This window comes from Falco rusticolus, chromosome 1 (assembly GCF_015220075.1).
Source record: "Falco rusticolus isolate bFalRus1 chromosome 1, bFalRus1.pri, whole genome shotgun sequence".
Taxonomy (NCBI): Eukaryota; Metazoa; Chordata; class Aves; order Falconiformes; family Falconidae; genus Falco; species Falco rusticolus.
In genome coordinates, this window is record NC_051187.1 from 29,207,751 (window position 1) to 29,222,427 (window position 14,677).

General features: G+C 40.8%; 1 long non-coding RNA gene across 8 annotated transcripts in view; it reads right to left on the reverse strand.

The window, feature by feature from the left end:
• Positions 1-6,370: 6,370 nt before the first annotated feature.
• Positions 6,371-14,677, reverse strand: part of LOC119142415 — a 29,792-nt gene continuing 21,485 nt past the window's right edge. For 6 of the 8 annotated variants that reach the window (XR_005102268.1, XR_005102265.1, XR_005102266.1 and 3 more), the window contains 2 exons: positions 12,238-12,480; positions 9,005-10,771 (listed from right to left, as the gene is read on the reverse strand). This is a non-coding gene — a long non-coding RNA (uncharacterized LOC119142415). Of the gene's footprint in view, positions 8,839-9,004; positions 10,772-12,237; positions 12,481-14,677 lie in introns of those variants that run through there. The other 2 variants (XR_005102269.1, XR_005102267.1) reach the window with 2 other exon arrangements.

The following is a 14,677-nucleotide window of genomic DNA, read 5'->3' on the forward strand; positions in this document are numbered from 1 at the left end:
GTCTTTTTCTGTAAGGATGAGCATTACTTGTGCACAGAGCAACAGGTGACATGATCCACTCTGGAAGTAGATTGCTTAAAAGGTAGATAAATGTTATTCTTGAGGGTTTTTTTTATGCTCCAGTGAGTTACTAGATCAGATGTCAGATTATTTTCATGGCACAGTGTTGTACAAAACAATGAAATTTCAATATTTAACAATGCCTGCAATAAAAGTATTTTTGGTTCCTGTCCTTTTCTAAACATCTTGCTGACTTTGTGATTACGTACTATGCATTTCAGTGCTTGGATATAATTTGTTCCATTAATCTGTCACAAATGTCAACTGATGAGTGTGTATGTGGATTCTTGAGCCAGCCCTAGAGCATCTGTGAAAGCCAGTAAGAGATTTGCATTGTAAACTATATTCTTGTAATTCTCAACTACTTAGTAGTCCTGTCAAGATCATGCAGGTTTAGCCTTTCAAGGCTGGAATGACAGAGATCAGTGAAGAGAGATTAGTCACATTGATACAACAAAACAAATGAGATTGTTTGATACAAACAATGGTTTTATTATGGTTCTCATTTTTAAAAAAAATATATTATTTGCAACATCTCTGATGGTTTTCTGAAGAAACACCCATTTTCTGTTCTTCATCCTATACAAAGTACTTCATCCTTTAAAAAACAAACAAACAAAAAACCAAAACAGTCTGTTTTATTTTTTCAGTAGAGCTTTGGTTCCATAATGCAAATTTGTATCAAGAAAGCAGAGCTCTGTATGAGTCCAAAGGTGAAATGCCCTATGCTGTTTCAGGTTTATATGCAGTATTTTAAAAGTGAAATGCTGCTAGAAGTAAGGAGTGGGTTTTAAGAAGCAAAAATATCTAAATTTCTGCAGCAACAAAAAGCCAGATTCTGACCTTATACAAGCAACATCAGCATAATCTCAGTGGATTTCTGTTTTGTACATCAGGAATAACTCCATCGTGAGGTGAAGTCCACAGCATTGCATTCTGCATAACAATTTCCCCCCTGTGTAAAATATGAAGGAACCAGAATAACACTTCAATGTCTTTCCAAATTCCCTTTGTTGAAATCATTATAGCAGACACAGAAATATCCTAGGAGACAATTAAGCCTAATAAAAATGTGTATGTGTAAGTATCATGCAAGTGTGGAAATAAGTAAGTTTAAAAATAAATAATTTTCCTTTTGTGCCTGTTTGGCTGTTTCACAGATATTATTTTTTTTTGTTAGTAATGAATACATTTTGCTGGAAAGTGTTATAGAATGCTCAGCTTACAATCCACAAAAGCAACCTATCTACCTACTGACAGGAAGACATAAATTTCTATTGTGAATATCCATTATGGATAGAAAAAAACACTAGCCAAAGGAGGTGCCTGACCACTGAAATCATGCAGACTAAAGGAGTCCATATGAAGACATATACACCAAAAGAATCTGACCGTCTCCTTTCTGGAAAGGAGATGAATGGTATTAGACAGACGTATCTTCAGTGCAAACAGCATCCATTGGTGCTCTCCACTGGTAGAGCTGGTTGAGAAATATTGCTTGGGTTGGTTGTTTTTTGCAGGTGGTGGTGTGTCACAGCACTCTCCAAACTAGCCAGCTGCAACAAGGTCTTTTACCATCTCATACCAACGTACTCTTCATGCCAGTCCCTCTGCTGCCTTCTCCTCACCCAGGGCCTGCTCTCTCTTCTCTTGCTTCTTCCTCTCTCTACTTCTTCCTTGGCTGCCCAACCCCTTACCAGAACCAGCCACAGCTACACCTTATCTACATTGGCCATGCCACCCCCTCCCACCCCCACCCCCCCACCCCCTGCCCCTGAAGCCAGCCCACAGTTGTACATTATCAAAGCTAATTAACCCAGCTTCATTCCTCTACAGTGGGGGTTTGGTTTGTGGTTTTTTTTAAGGTGTGTTTGATGCAGGATGGTGGTATCCTCCAGTCTACCTTAATAGTTGCTCTGTCTAAACGCTGCTGTCCTGCTCTAGCAGCCAGCAGGGGTGTAGAGATGTCTCAGCTGTGGTTTTTTGCTGACAGGTCTATCACGCTCCTTCCATGAGAGGGGAAGTGTACCTGTGTGGTACCCCAGGGGGATCGTCAGTGAGCTGCTGAAGTCAGTCTTCAGCTGCCAGTCAAGATGCAAAGCTGACCCATGGCCGCTAACCAAAGGCTGCAACAGCAAAACGTGTGGCGCTCTGGAAGGGTCACAAGCTAAACAAAAACACCTGCCAATTTATCTGCTCCGTTGACTGGTGGTGGAAGACAATTTCCTTTCTGAAGAGCTTTTGGTTGGGGTGCAGAAAGGTAAATATCACTGCGCCTATTTTAGAAGTTTGGGACTAAAGTGTAAAGAAATCCATTTATTTGTCCAAGGTTTTACAAAGAAGGTTGTTACACAGATGGGAATTAAACCTATTGTCTTCTGCAGGTGTTTAAAATATCAACTATGCAAACATTTTCCAATTTATGGGGGTATGGGGGTTTGGGGGTGGGGTTGGTTTTTTTGGGTGTGGTTTTTTTTTCTCTATGTGTGTGGTGGTGGCTTTTTACATTGTAAGAATTACTACTCTCCTGAATACCGGCTGTATTGTCACAAGTTGTCAGGTTGGAACTCTCTGACATTATCATCCACCTTCTCCCCTGCTTTTTCTCTGGCAAGTCATCTACTTTTTACAGGACAGGTCAAGAACCATTCTGAAATTGTCACAATCCCCATTCAGTCAAGAGGCTAATATTTTTCATTTCCTTTTCAGAAGAGAGAGGGAGAGCATGTGGGGCATTTTCTTGTCCAAACTTACAATTACTTCATGCGTCTACCTTTAAAAATCGGTTACTTTTATTCCTCTCTCATCTCTGAAAGATTAGTGTACCTTTGAGCCAGTGATAATCTTTAGGAGCCTCCTGTAGATAGGGGATAAGTAAATTCTGTGCCACCTCACCTTTCATGACCTCACTTTTTTGGCTCTGAGTAACAGAACTTCATTTTCATTACTAGTATAGCTTCAGGGATACTTTCTCAGAGCTTCTTATACATTTCCTTCCAGTTCGGTGCATACTTCTCTTAATTATCATCTTGTGTAGCAGTAACACCGAGCACAAAAATAGCTTCTCTAAGCCTTGGCACGACATTGCCATGAAATAAGGGAGGCAGCGTGACAGCCGCTGTTGCACTGGGTTACTGGTGCACACCGTGAGCCACATCTCCACTGGTCAGTTTGGGTTCACAGTTAGTGGTTAAGCAAACAACAGCAAAACTTTATTGATCAACTTTACAAATGGCATCAGGAGAGCTCTCTCAGGGAGTATTCCTGAACTATATGCTACACGCACACAAATCTTCCTGTCCCCCTCCACTGGATCTTATGTGGACTATCCAGCCTGGGGGTGCTTTGAGGTACAGTAGGATCTGCTCAGTTGCGTTAGGATAAATAGGCATCTCACATGGGTTCTCTAGACACTGGCTGGACCTGCAGGACCCAAAGTATCCTGTGAACCTGTTTGTTTCCTCAAAGTGGGTATCCAGGGGCTGAAGGGGCAGTGAACATACCTTAGCTTCACTGGTCAGTGAGTGAATAAAACACAGCTGGAGAGAGGGTGTGATAATCTGCTGCTAATATAGGCATGGAGTAAATAAGGAACCAGAGAGAAAACAGGGAGAAAACTGTGCTTTGTGAAAACAGTTACAATGGCTGTTTAATCAACTGCACCAGGAGGGGTGGCTCCAGGGGACCCTTGGTAGGAAGGCAGCCAGAACTCTTGTATTGCCTCTCTCCTGGAGAGCCTGACCTAACCCAGAGTTCAGGGTGTCCAAGCAGTTGTCTTTATCCTGTTCCAGGTGATGTTGGATCCTTTAACCCACCCCCCCCCCCCCCCCCCCCCAAAAAAAAAAAAATCCTAAGGCAAACAGAGTAGTCAGAGGCTGCATGGAGTGCTGGTGCCTGCCCCAACAGCCGGTGTGCTTCAAAAGGTCCTCTAGGAACCAGCACACTTGGAGATACAAGTCCTCTGAGAAGCCAGGTGCTGCTGCCCCATGCCAAGCGTGCTCTCACGGGCAGGTGATGTCAGCGGGCAGCTGCTTTGTCCTTGAGGCAAATTCCCCCGCGTTTCGTTCTGTAGCACTGCAGGCATGGTGTCCCTCAGGGTGGAGAGCTCTTGGGCTGTGTCGCACCCTACACCTCTCCCTACGGACCTTCCTTTCTTTATGCTCTCAGGCAAAGGCAGTTACACCAGCGCTGCAGCTGAGTCCCCTAGAGTAAGGGTGCATTCCAGGTGGAATGGGGCCATCTTCTAAAGGGTTACTTGAAAATATGTGACAGCATAATTTGACCCTGATTTTCCAATTAAAATAAATTCTACAGAATAGTATCTAGTTTCAAGTGGGAGGCAGGTATATTTTTGGGAAATGGGGAAACTTTTTCATGCTCTGAGGAATTAGTTTAAGAGGAGACAACCTGCCCGGCTGTGCCCTCCCTGAGGTAGCCCACAGCCCCTCTTGCCGCCTACGGCTCAAGCACCCTCGGGGTGCTCCAGTCAGCTCACAACACCTGTACTTCATCTCACTGTCACTACCTGAAATTTAAATTCTGTCTCAAATACTGCCGGAATTTAACTCCTGTTTTGTAACTAAACCCAAGAATTCCCACTGGAAAAAGAGCACTCAGACAGGAATCTGAGTTTTTGGTTTCAAAGCTCAGTAACATTGTCCAAAGGTTTCCTCGCTGCAATGCAGTTATCAGTGGGTAACACAGTGATGTTTGGTTCAAGAATCAATGCCTACAAGGAGCTATTAGATAAAATGTTTTATTGAATAAGACAAGATGACTCAAAAATATCAGTAGACACTATGTGATGAAAAAAGACTGGGTACTTCTGTGGCCAGCCTGGGTTCACAAGAGCAGGAGCTTCTATCACCAACTTCTTTCAATCCATCTAAAGACGAGGGAGACGATAAACCTGCACTCCCAAGCCATGGTGCTGGTGGGTGCCAGCTGGTTGTGTCCTTGGTGTCCCAAGATGATTGGCGCAAAGAGGAAGAAGGACCGCAGCTCCTCTTTTGTACTGATGACTTGCTATATGTTATCCAGGCACAAGATGTCTCTGTGGGCTCTCCAGAAATTTTAGATTAAAGAAAAAAAAGAAAAAAAAAAGAAAAGAAAAGAAAAAAAAAGACAAATCTGTAGCTCAAGCTGTGTGGGAAGCCTGTCAGCTTGTGTTTGTGGTTTTGTTTGTTTTCTTTAACAAATGCTTCCTGTGTTAAACAGGCTGATACATTGTATTTTATAACATCCTTGCTGCCCCAGTCAGTGGCAAAGGGGAGACATCCATGAAGTGAGTGTGGTTAAGGACTTGAATCTGGTGCAGATTGTGATTGCAAAGAGCTTAGGAAGGAGGTCCTCAGAGTTTGGGTAGCATGGTTAGGTAATAAAGCAGTTCCTTGTCTGATTTCTATATTAAGACATTCAGATTCCCTAATACAAAGTGTTTAGGACATCGATAAATACAGTGTTCATGTAGCTGAGTTAATACAACTGAAGAAAACTCAGGGTTTGAAATTTCCTAGAGTCTGGATGCTTGATTTAGCACCATAAAAGTTTAATTAAGAATTAATCTTGGTATTTAATATTCTTTGTTTTAAATAATAAATCAGTAGGACTTCTTCCTAACCTTATACCGAAAAGATTGTAAGAGAGCAACTTGTGAACTGATATTTCACCTCTGATCTCCAATGAGTATTATTGATTTCTATGTTTGATGATGACCACTTTGGTCTTCCTGGTTATTAAAAACTGCTCACGTTAACTAAAGCTGTGTTCAGTCGTGCTCAGTGGAGCAATTCATAGTTTGACATAGGGCACGAAGTGGCTTGATACAACACTGACTCTTATTTAGGCTATCTTCCACCTCAAAGTCTCTGACCTAACAAAAATGTAACGGACTTACAGATATTAACATCCACTTATTTCCAGCGCGAATGGAGAGCACCCATCACATCCTGCTGAAGTAATACCTTTCCATCATGCACAACAAGTCAGTAGCTCTGCAAAGACTCTCCCTTAACACCTTGAGATATAACGTTACATTTGATTGAAAAATATGAATTTCTAGTTGCTTGAAAATCCACTAAAGCTGGGAAAAATGCATCTTCGTGCGAAGCATATTGAGACTGCAGGTTTTCTTGTAAGACGATGGGTTTTAGAGCATAGCATTAAATTTTGATACAGTAGGCAAACTATAACAATGATTACGTGGAGTAATTGTGTTAGACTGTGCTGGAAAAAATGATCTCCTTATGAACAATGCATATCATTATTAAAAGATGAACATTTTTAATTCAGTTGTCCTTCGCCATCCTGATACTGCTTACTTAGCTTTGCTTTACAGGCAACACATTTTTATTTTTGTCATCATAGTGTTAGTAAATCTGCAAACGGAGGTTGGGCTCCTACTTCATTCCGGAACTGGGACAGTTCTCTTTAAAATCACTTTCTCGGGCGGAATCTGTAGATGTACAATACCATACTGATACAAATTGCTCCCTCTGGGGCTGAAGTAAGTAAAGAAAATACAGAAAAAATGACCTCATGGCATTAAATATTTAATCCTTTATCTTTGCTTGGGATTTGATCTAACGCTGTTGAAATTAAGAGAGTCTCTCATTGACTTCATTGGATCTGGTGTCTCTAGTCTTGCTTTGCAGTTCTTGTGAAGTGTAGGGTTGATAATGCATCCACTTGCAGCATTGTGCAGTAGGACTTGATGCCAATCAGCAAAAACTCTGTGATGAATTAACCCTAAAAATGTAACATTATATAAACTGCAAATACATTGTTAGAACTGTATAGGGAGTGCACATTTTTCTCACTCCCCCTTCCCACCCCATCCCCCAAAAAATACCCCAACCCTGTTAGATGTTTGACACGTGGTTTGAGTAGATAGGTGACAAGAGGCGATACATTTGTTACAGAACTGGCCCTAGATGTTCTTAAGGCATCAGCAGGGAGGCAGACCTACGGAAGAGCAGGAGTATCTCCATTTCCTACTTAGACCGGTTGAAACTAAGGGAGGGCTGGGCGGAATCCGAACAAATTGATTTGGGAAATGAGTTGGTAAAACTCCCAAATTTGTGAGGAGGGAACAGCTAATGTGGTAGAAATAGCAACTGGTGTTTAACCAGGGATTTCTGTCAATCAGAGAGGTCCTGGTAATGGGGAAAAATACCCACAGGAAAACTTCAATGACAGTGGGCAACCTCCTCCCTTCTGCAGTCGTCCCAGAGACTTACTATATCTGCTAGGCTCTTGTAGTGTTCTGTAATAGGTTAGGAACTGATTTACTTGCTTGTAAATTAAGAAATGCAGTGTTTTACTATTAATCAATAGAGTTTAGAGTAATAAACCTTTCAGAGTCAAACACTGGCGTTCTACCTCCAGATTTAATGAGACACAGGAAGTTTCTTATTTGAACTTCCTACAAAAAGAGGAGGCTTTGTACAGCCCTTGCCATGCATTCTTTTACAGACCTATTCTTGAATTTGTATGAATTTCTAAAGCTTTACAAGAGACTTTTATATTTCCTTTGTGATGGCTTCAAGAGAGTTAGGCATAGAGGATGTAGGCAGGTATAACACACTGTAGAAGTTCAAGGGAGTACGTACGGGATAGGTTTAAGGATGACGACGTCTGTTTTGGGGCATTGTAGCCCAAAGGGTGCATGGGCTACATTATGTCATTTGGGGTTATCATGTCTGGAATGTCTGTGTTCTATGCAGGATGCTGTGAAGGATAAGTAAAACAAGATTTTGGTCATCTGAGTGGTTTTAATCATGATGACTACTTAAATAACTGAGGGGATATCTTTTCTGGATGCCACTCGGATTGAAAGCAGATTTTTCATTAACTATGTTTCCCCCCTCAGTTTATGCCCTGCTGAGTTTCAAGTTAAACAGACTTATTTGCTTAAATAAATGTTAGTCAGCAAAGCTACAATTTTCTCGATCTCAAATAAAAATATAAGAACTTTATAAACACTCTATAAGGGTTGTTGAATTGAAAGTATTATCAGGACTAAAGTAAAGCCAGAAAAATGTGAGGTTTTTACCACACTTGTATTTAAAGTTTGAGTTAAAAGGAAATTTAATCCATTGTAGTTGGACTTGAAAAATTAACTGTTGGTTAAACCTCTTGGGTTTGGGTTGGTGATGTGCTTGTGACTCTCTGTGAATGAATCCTAATTAATGCCTGTAACGTGATCATAACAACTGCACGCCTTGGAGTGCAGTACCTGAAGAGACCTTCTTACTAGACGTAGTTCCTGCTGTCTGTAGAAACTTTTTATTAACCTTAATAACAATACAGTGGTCGTTCACTAACCCTTCACAAATGGCAGCTTAACTGAAAATGTACTGCGGTGCCATACAGCTTCAGAATCCTATGAAAACTTGGCTAGGCTTCTGCAGCACCACTACCTTCTGCCTTTCTGCAAAATTTTTATTTTCCTTTGGTCAAGTAATACTGACAATTAATTCTGTGTGGCACTAATAGACAGGACAAGTGTTTTATCACTCAAAATAAATTAGCATGGAAGTAAATACCAGCTGTAATGTGCCCTGACATTCTTGTAAATCACACAGGACTGCAATGATGTTTCCTCCTACGACTGACTTACCCCTTAAAGCACTTTGCATTTTGGCAGGATAGAGTCAGGGGAAGGGAGTTAGCTGGGCTCAGTGATGCAAGGTCTGTTATCCACAACAATTACAGTAATGTTTGTTAGAAATTCAGAATCTAGCAAAAAGACTCATCAAGGCTGTGCCACAAAAGTATCTGTGAAACAAGCAAAGTGCAAAATTAGTCAACATCAGAAACCTTCTTAAAATACATGTGCACGCATGTAATTAGTCAATTGAGTCATGACTTTCATCCTTTCACAAGGAAGCTAACTCACTGATAGTCTGATGCATGAACAGAGCTGAAAATGCATCTTCAGTTATGCTGTTAATACATTATATTATTTGATACATATAGTCCATAGGTTGATCACCATATAAAATCATTTATTTCTTTAGTTATTAAAACTCTACAAATTAAAACCAGGAAAATTATTTTGGTCATACCTGATTATTGCTCTATTTGTTCTTGGGGAAAGCTTACACTGATCTTTTGCTATGCAAAAATCCTGGGGCTTCTTTTATCCTTTTCTTCTTTTGTCCTGGCATTCTTTGGGATCAGGTCTATGCTACTTGTAAATTAGGGTTTTTAACTTCTAGATCAACACTCTGCAAAGAATAATGACTTTTCAAGTCATTAACAAAAATGTCTCGGAACTGGAAAATGAAAGAGCTGCAGGAAAATAAAGATGACAACTGTATCGCCCCACCACTCCATTTGCATCGTTTGTTTCTGTGTTTGTTGCCTCGGGGCTTTTGTGCAGAAGTACAGTGTCCCCCGCACTACAAGGGCAAACCTGAGCACTGAACTGTTATCGTAATGTTTATTTCCTCTGAATGCCTTTTACACTGAAGTCAAGGCTGATGTTTATTTCTTTTTAACAACAAATTGAATTTATTCATTACATAAAATCAAAACATATTTATGTTTTAGGAAAAACAAAATACTATCTTTCAGTCCCTTCCCCCCCTCCCCTCCAAAAAGCACCTGATGAAAAACATAAAGCCACAGAGTTTGTGCAGTGCTCTGATTCTGGAACAGCTGTTTGATGCTTCTGAAAATTTCAGGCTTCTTTGTTACATTTAAGTGGCTAAATCTTGGTTCAAATAAAAAAAAATTCCCCCATTCGATATATGGTTGATATTTGACAAATACAGCCCTTTAGAGATCTGCTGTCCTTATTAGAGCCTACTGAATGAGGTTTTTTTCAATAAATTCTCAAGATCACAAGTTTATTCAGTCTTCAGTTCAAACAAAATAATTTACAAATACATATATAATATGAAAATGGAATACCTATGTTGAACTATAGCAACTAAACTACTTTAAAGCATGCCTTAAAAGCATTCAAGAATCATCAAAACAGGAAAATGCTGTAAAATTTACATTACTGTAAAACATTAAAATTTCATTTGGCCTATTTTTAACCCTTGAGATGGATACAAAATCTATTGGAGAGTTTTCATCTAAATTCCTGACTTATTTATGCACCATTGAGGTGCTGGGCTCTTCTTAAGCACCATTTCTCACATGAGAAGAAGCAGAGCCTGCAGAAGCTGAATTGTGTTGTACAAGGCAGGGATTGGGATGGGTTCCTGAATCCACCTGAACCATCCTTTCTAGGGCTGATCTCATTAGGAATGAAACAGGTTTAAGCCTGTACATCTTCACCTCCTCTCTTTGAAATCTCCAAGGCAGCTCAGGTTGAAAGCAGGACTTCCCTGTTGAAGCCTCTGTCAATTGGTGCAAATTTGGTGAATTAAATCACGAGGAAGCACTAGGAGCTGTTCAGTCTGGGATCTGATTTAGCATTGTTGGTAATTTGCTGTGCATTTCTGTATAGGTTCCTCCGTGCTCTGGTTTTACAGCTCCCCAGCAGGTATTCAGCTTGGTGAACCTGGTACTCAGGGCGGACTGGTGCTCCCTAAGCCTGAGACGTATCTCTGTGGCTGCTTGCAGATACTCATTCATAGTGAGTTTTTCCACATACAATCATAATTTCACAATGCAGCAAGATGAGTTTCATGAAAGGTTTTCGAGAGGTTTGGGTTTTGTCTCTTTGTGGCTGAATAGCAGAGGTAGTTCCTTACTGTGTAACAGAAAGAGTAGATGATATCACGATCAATGTAGTTCCTTCAGTTTATAGAACGTGCCTCAACAGAATTATTTATACACACAGGTCAGGGATAGAGGAGGACCTCTAAGGCAAATATGAAACCAGATGATGTGTAAATGTTCTAGTTTCCCTTAAGTATTTTATTGAAAATATATTTTACATTATAGTCTTTTTTTTTTTTTTTTTTTTTAATTCAAAACTTGTGCTTTAGTTCCCAAGGCAACACAAACCAGGAATGATAATCTAGAGTTTCTTCTAAGTGCCCTTTCATATAAAAGGGATGAGCAGTTGTAGGTTTCCCATTTGTGGTCTGGAGACCTCTTAATGAAAACTGTCAATTATAGAGCCCATATTGTAACACAAACCCAATCCTTAAGCTTTCCATTAATACACACTGCACCATAATTTGAAGGGTCTTTATTACTAGTCATCGTAGGCCCTGCCAGACATCACTAATCTCTGCTGCCTGAAAGATGCTGGGAATAGCATCTATACATCAGAGTAATTTTAAGTTTTGGTCTCATAATGAATGGAAATTGAATCAATCTCTTCTGGGACTTACTCCAAGACTAGACATTAAAGCAGTTTTTTTTACACACACACCCTACACACGCTCCTGCAGTAAGAATAACTTCAGTTAATATTCCTAACAGCTACATTTTCTCCTCAAAAACTAGCTCATTATCTTGTAAAATACACAGGATTCAGGTGCTTTGATAGCAAGTAAAGCCTTTAAAAAAATTATGTTTAACTGCTAGGGATTTTAGGAGCCTGACAGGAAACAGCTATTTCACATGCAGCTTTTTTGAGGCACTCTGAAGCAAGTTCAGAATTCTAATTCTGGAGTTAAAAAATTTCAAGGTTGTTCCTAGGATGAGACAGGAGGAGAACGTGCTGCTTGGGGGACCGAAGTCTTCTACTGCAAGTCAGAAAATGCCACGAGCTGTGACTGCCTCTAGACTGAGACGTAATTATATCCTCATCAAGATAGAGAACTTTCAAGGACTTTTTTAAGAAGTGAAGAAACCCAGAAAGGAAAAGGAGAAGGATTAAAAAAAGTTTAACCCTAGTTGCTTTAGCATCTCAGGGGGGTGTTCTCCATGCAGATTAATTTATGGAGTGTTGAGGAAGGTTAAAGGGGTTAAAAAGGGAAAAGGAAACCTTGCACTCCTTTGTGGGATGGGGGTGAAATATAGGTGGCGGAATGAAATGCGAGCAGTGTGAATGTAGCCTTCTGAAGGATTTAAGGGTTAAAGGGAGATGAGAACCATTTCCATAAAGCAGTTATTTTGTGGAATCCCTATATAAAACCAGCTATTGACTACCATTTCATTCTTCAATTCTTTTTGCTATTCTGACAAGACACTCATACATCTTTTAGCCCTAATTCATAGCTCAGACTCTATCCTTGTCCTTTTGCCGGAGAATGGAGCCCTTACTCGTGATGTAGTGGTTCCGTTTGTCCTGTAGCCTTCCATGGCTGCTTGTAGCTCCCTTTGGTTGAGAAGATTCCAGTGTTGTTCTGAACACGGAAAAGAGAATGTTCTGTAAAATCGGGACCTTTGCAGGTGTCAGTGTCCTGGACTGTTCCATCTCTAGATATCAAACCCCAGCTTTTATGCAATGCCGTCTTAAGGAACTTGATCTCAAACGAGTTCTTTCAGCAAGGCTGCGAGACAAGGCTGTGGGTGACAAAGACAGCATGGCAAAGTGTATAAGGACTTTAAATATAAAGATGATAAAGCTGGCACATACCAAAACCTGGAAATCCCCTGTTCTAAGAGAGGAGCTCATTAACTGCCTCACAGATGAGCATAAAGCGTTTTGCAGCCCTGTTACCTACGGCCCGTCTTCTGTTCCCACAGATGCCACCGCTTACTGCATGTCTGGATTTCAATGTTGGTCAGGAGGTAAATCATCCATTTGTTCAGACTAACACTAGCTGAGCAAATAACCGTTTTTTTTTTCTTTTTAAGTAAAATGTCCTCTAATATGACATGGTTGATGTTTAACCTGCCCTACGTGCAGATGTGCTGATGTGCAATGGCTGCCCCACTCTCAAAGTCCAGTACCACGGGCTGGAGTTACAACCATGTTCCCCTCCTCCCCGCCCAAGCCTAATGCACAACCCAATTCCTACCTTTCAGGATTTGAAGTAAACCTTGCAAAAATTAAAATTAATTAATTAATTAATAAAATGTTCGTGGATACTGCAGAGGCTGGCAGTGGGGCACTTTCCATATCTCGCATCTCCCCACTTAGGAATTATGATACCCTATCAGCCACTGCGGCAAGTTTTAATCCCAGCAGATCCAAAGAACTTGCTGTATTCCTTTGCACCTCATTGCTTGTAAGGGCAGAGCTCCTTTCATCAAGACTTTTACAGCAAATATCATAGATTAATAAAAAGGTGAAAGAGCTCTGGTCCATTATTTATCCCTGACTGATATTTATTAGAAAAAAACAATTTGTGCTGGGCTTCCTTTATGGGTCTATGATTGCAGTAGCTGGGGGAAGTGGTAATTAAAAAGCTGTGATGTGTCCTATCACCTCAAAACTGGGCTTTAAAACGATGACAGGGTAATGAATGGTGAAGTCTAATATCCATATTAATTTCTCCGGGTGTTCACATGTGTGGCTGTGTGTTGTGTAGGTGGCTGGAAAGTTCAGGATGTCTGACAGCTCAGACACATTGCTGCTGGCAGAGCCCATCTGTCTGGTTAGCCTCAGCTGTGTGACATTAGCTCCGTCCGCATGCCAGCCCAAAGCACTGGGCTTGCCTCTTCCCATAAATCTCAACCAGATTTCCTAATGAGCTGTTGCCACATGCACATCTAGAGTTAATTTTGATCAAGGAACACATTAAAGCAGTACATTAATTTTAAGAGTCGGCAGAGCCCTGCAAGTTAGATATGCCTTGAGTTTTACATATGGGTAAACTGAGGCACAGGTTCAAGTGGTCCAAAGTGAATTGTTAAAGTAGACTTGGTCTTTGAAACAAAGAATGTTGGTTCACGTTTGTTAGCTAACCTCGATTTCCCACTGAAAGCAAGAGCCGAAAAAATATTTTTGGAAGGTTTTGAAGAGTCAGAATATATTTTGTTGCCTGGCCTAGGTCTGCCCACCTTGTGCTGTGCCCCTGAGAGGACAGTCTTGGACTCCTGGCAGCCCGTGGCTGCCCCACCATTGCCTGGGATCCCTGGCAAGGCAAGTCAGACTCATCAGAAGTTACAGCCACAGCATCTACTTTATAGCAGGGATGAAGTGGGCTCACCTGATGGGAAGGGGATGAAAACTGCATTTGCATGTACGTTTCCTTAATTTTATACAAAATCACTTTGCAGGATAGACAGAAGGCATGCTCTGAAACCACGTTTCTCCTGGTTACTTCTGTATGTTATGTGTATCTCAACTCAATGAGGACACCAGCACCAGCAAGGTGTTCGCCCCAAGGGCATGGTTTCACTCCCTGGCTCCTTCCTATCTCACTTTGGCCTTTTGGCGTCAGTTGACGAAAGGCAAAGAGGGGCCATACGGGTTTCACTCACCAAGAAGAGATTTAGCCTAAGGTGAGACAAGATGAAAGGCAAAGAGGGGCCATACGGGTTTCACTCACCAAGAAGAGATTTAGCCTAAGGTGAGACAAGAATGTTTCTTACCTACAAACTAATTCCTAATGAATTGAAAATGATCGTATATTTTTGATCACACTTCGAGGGAATTAGTACAGGCTATAAATAAATCCAAGTGGGATACTTTTGTTTTGTGATGTGAAAAATTCTCACTTTTCATTATTTTTCTTACCTTCAATCAGGAAGAGAAGTAATGAATCCAAATTCTAATTCCTTTCCTTCTCAGGATTTTTTTTTTTTAATACAT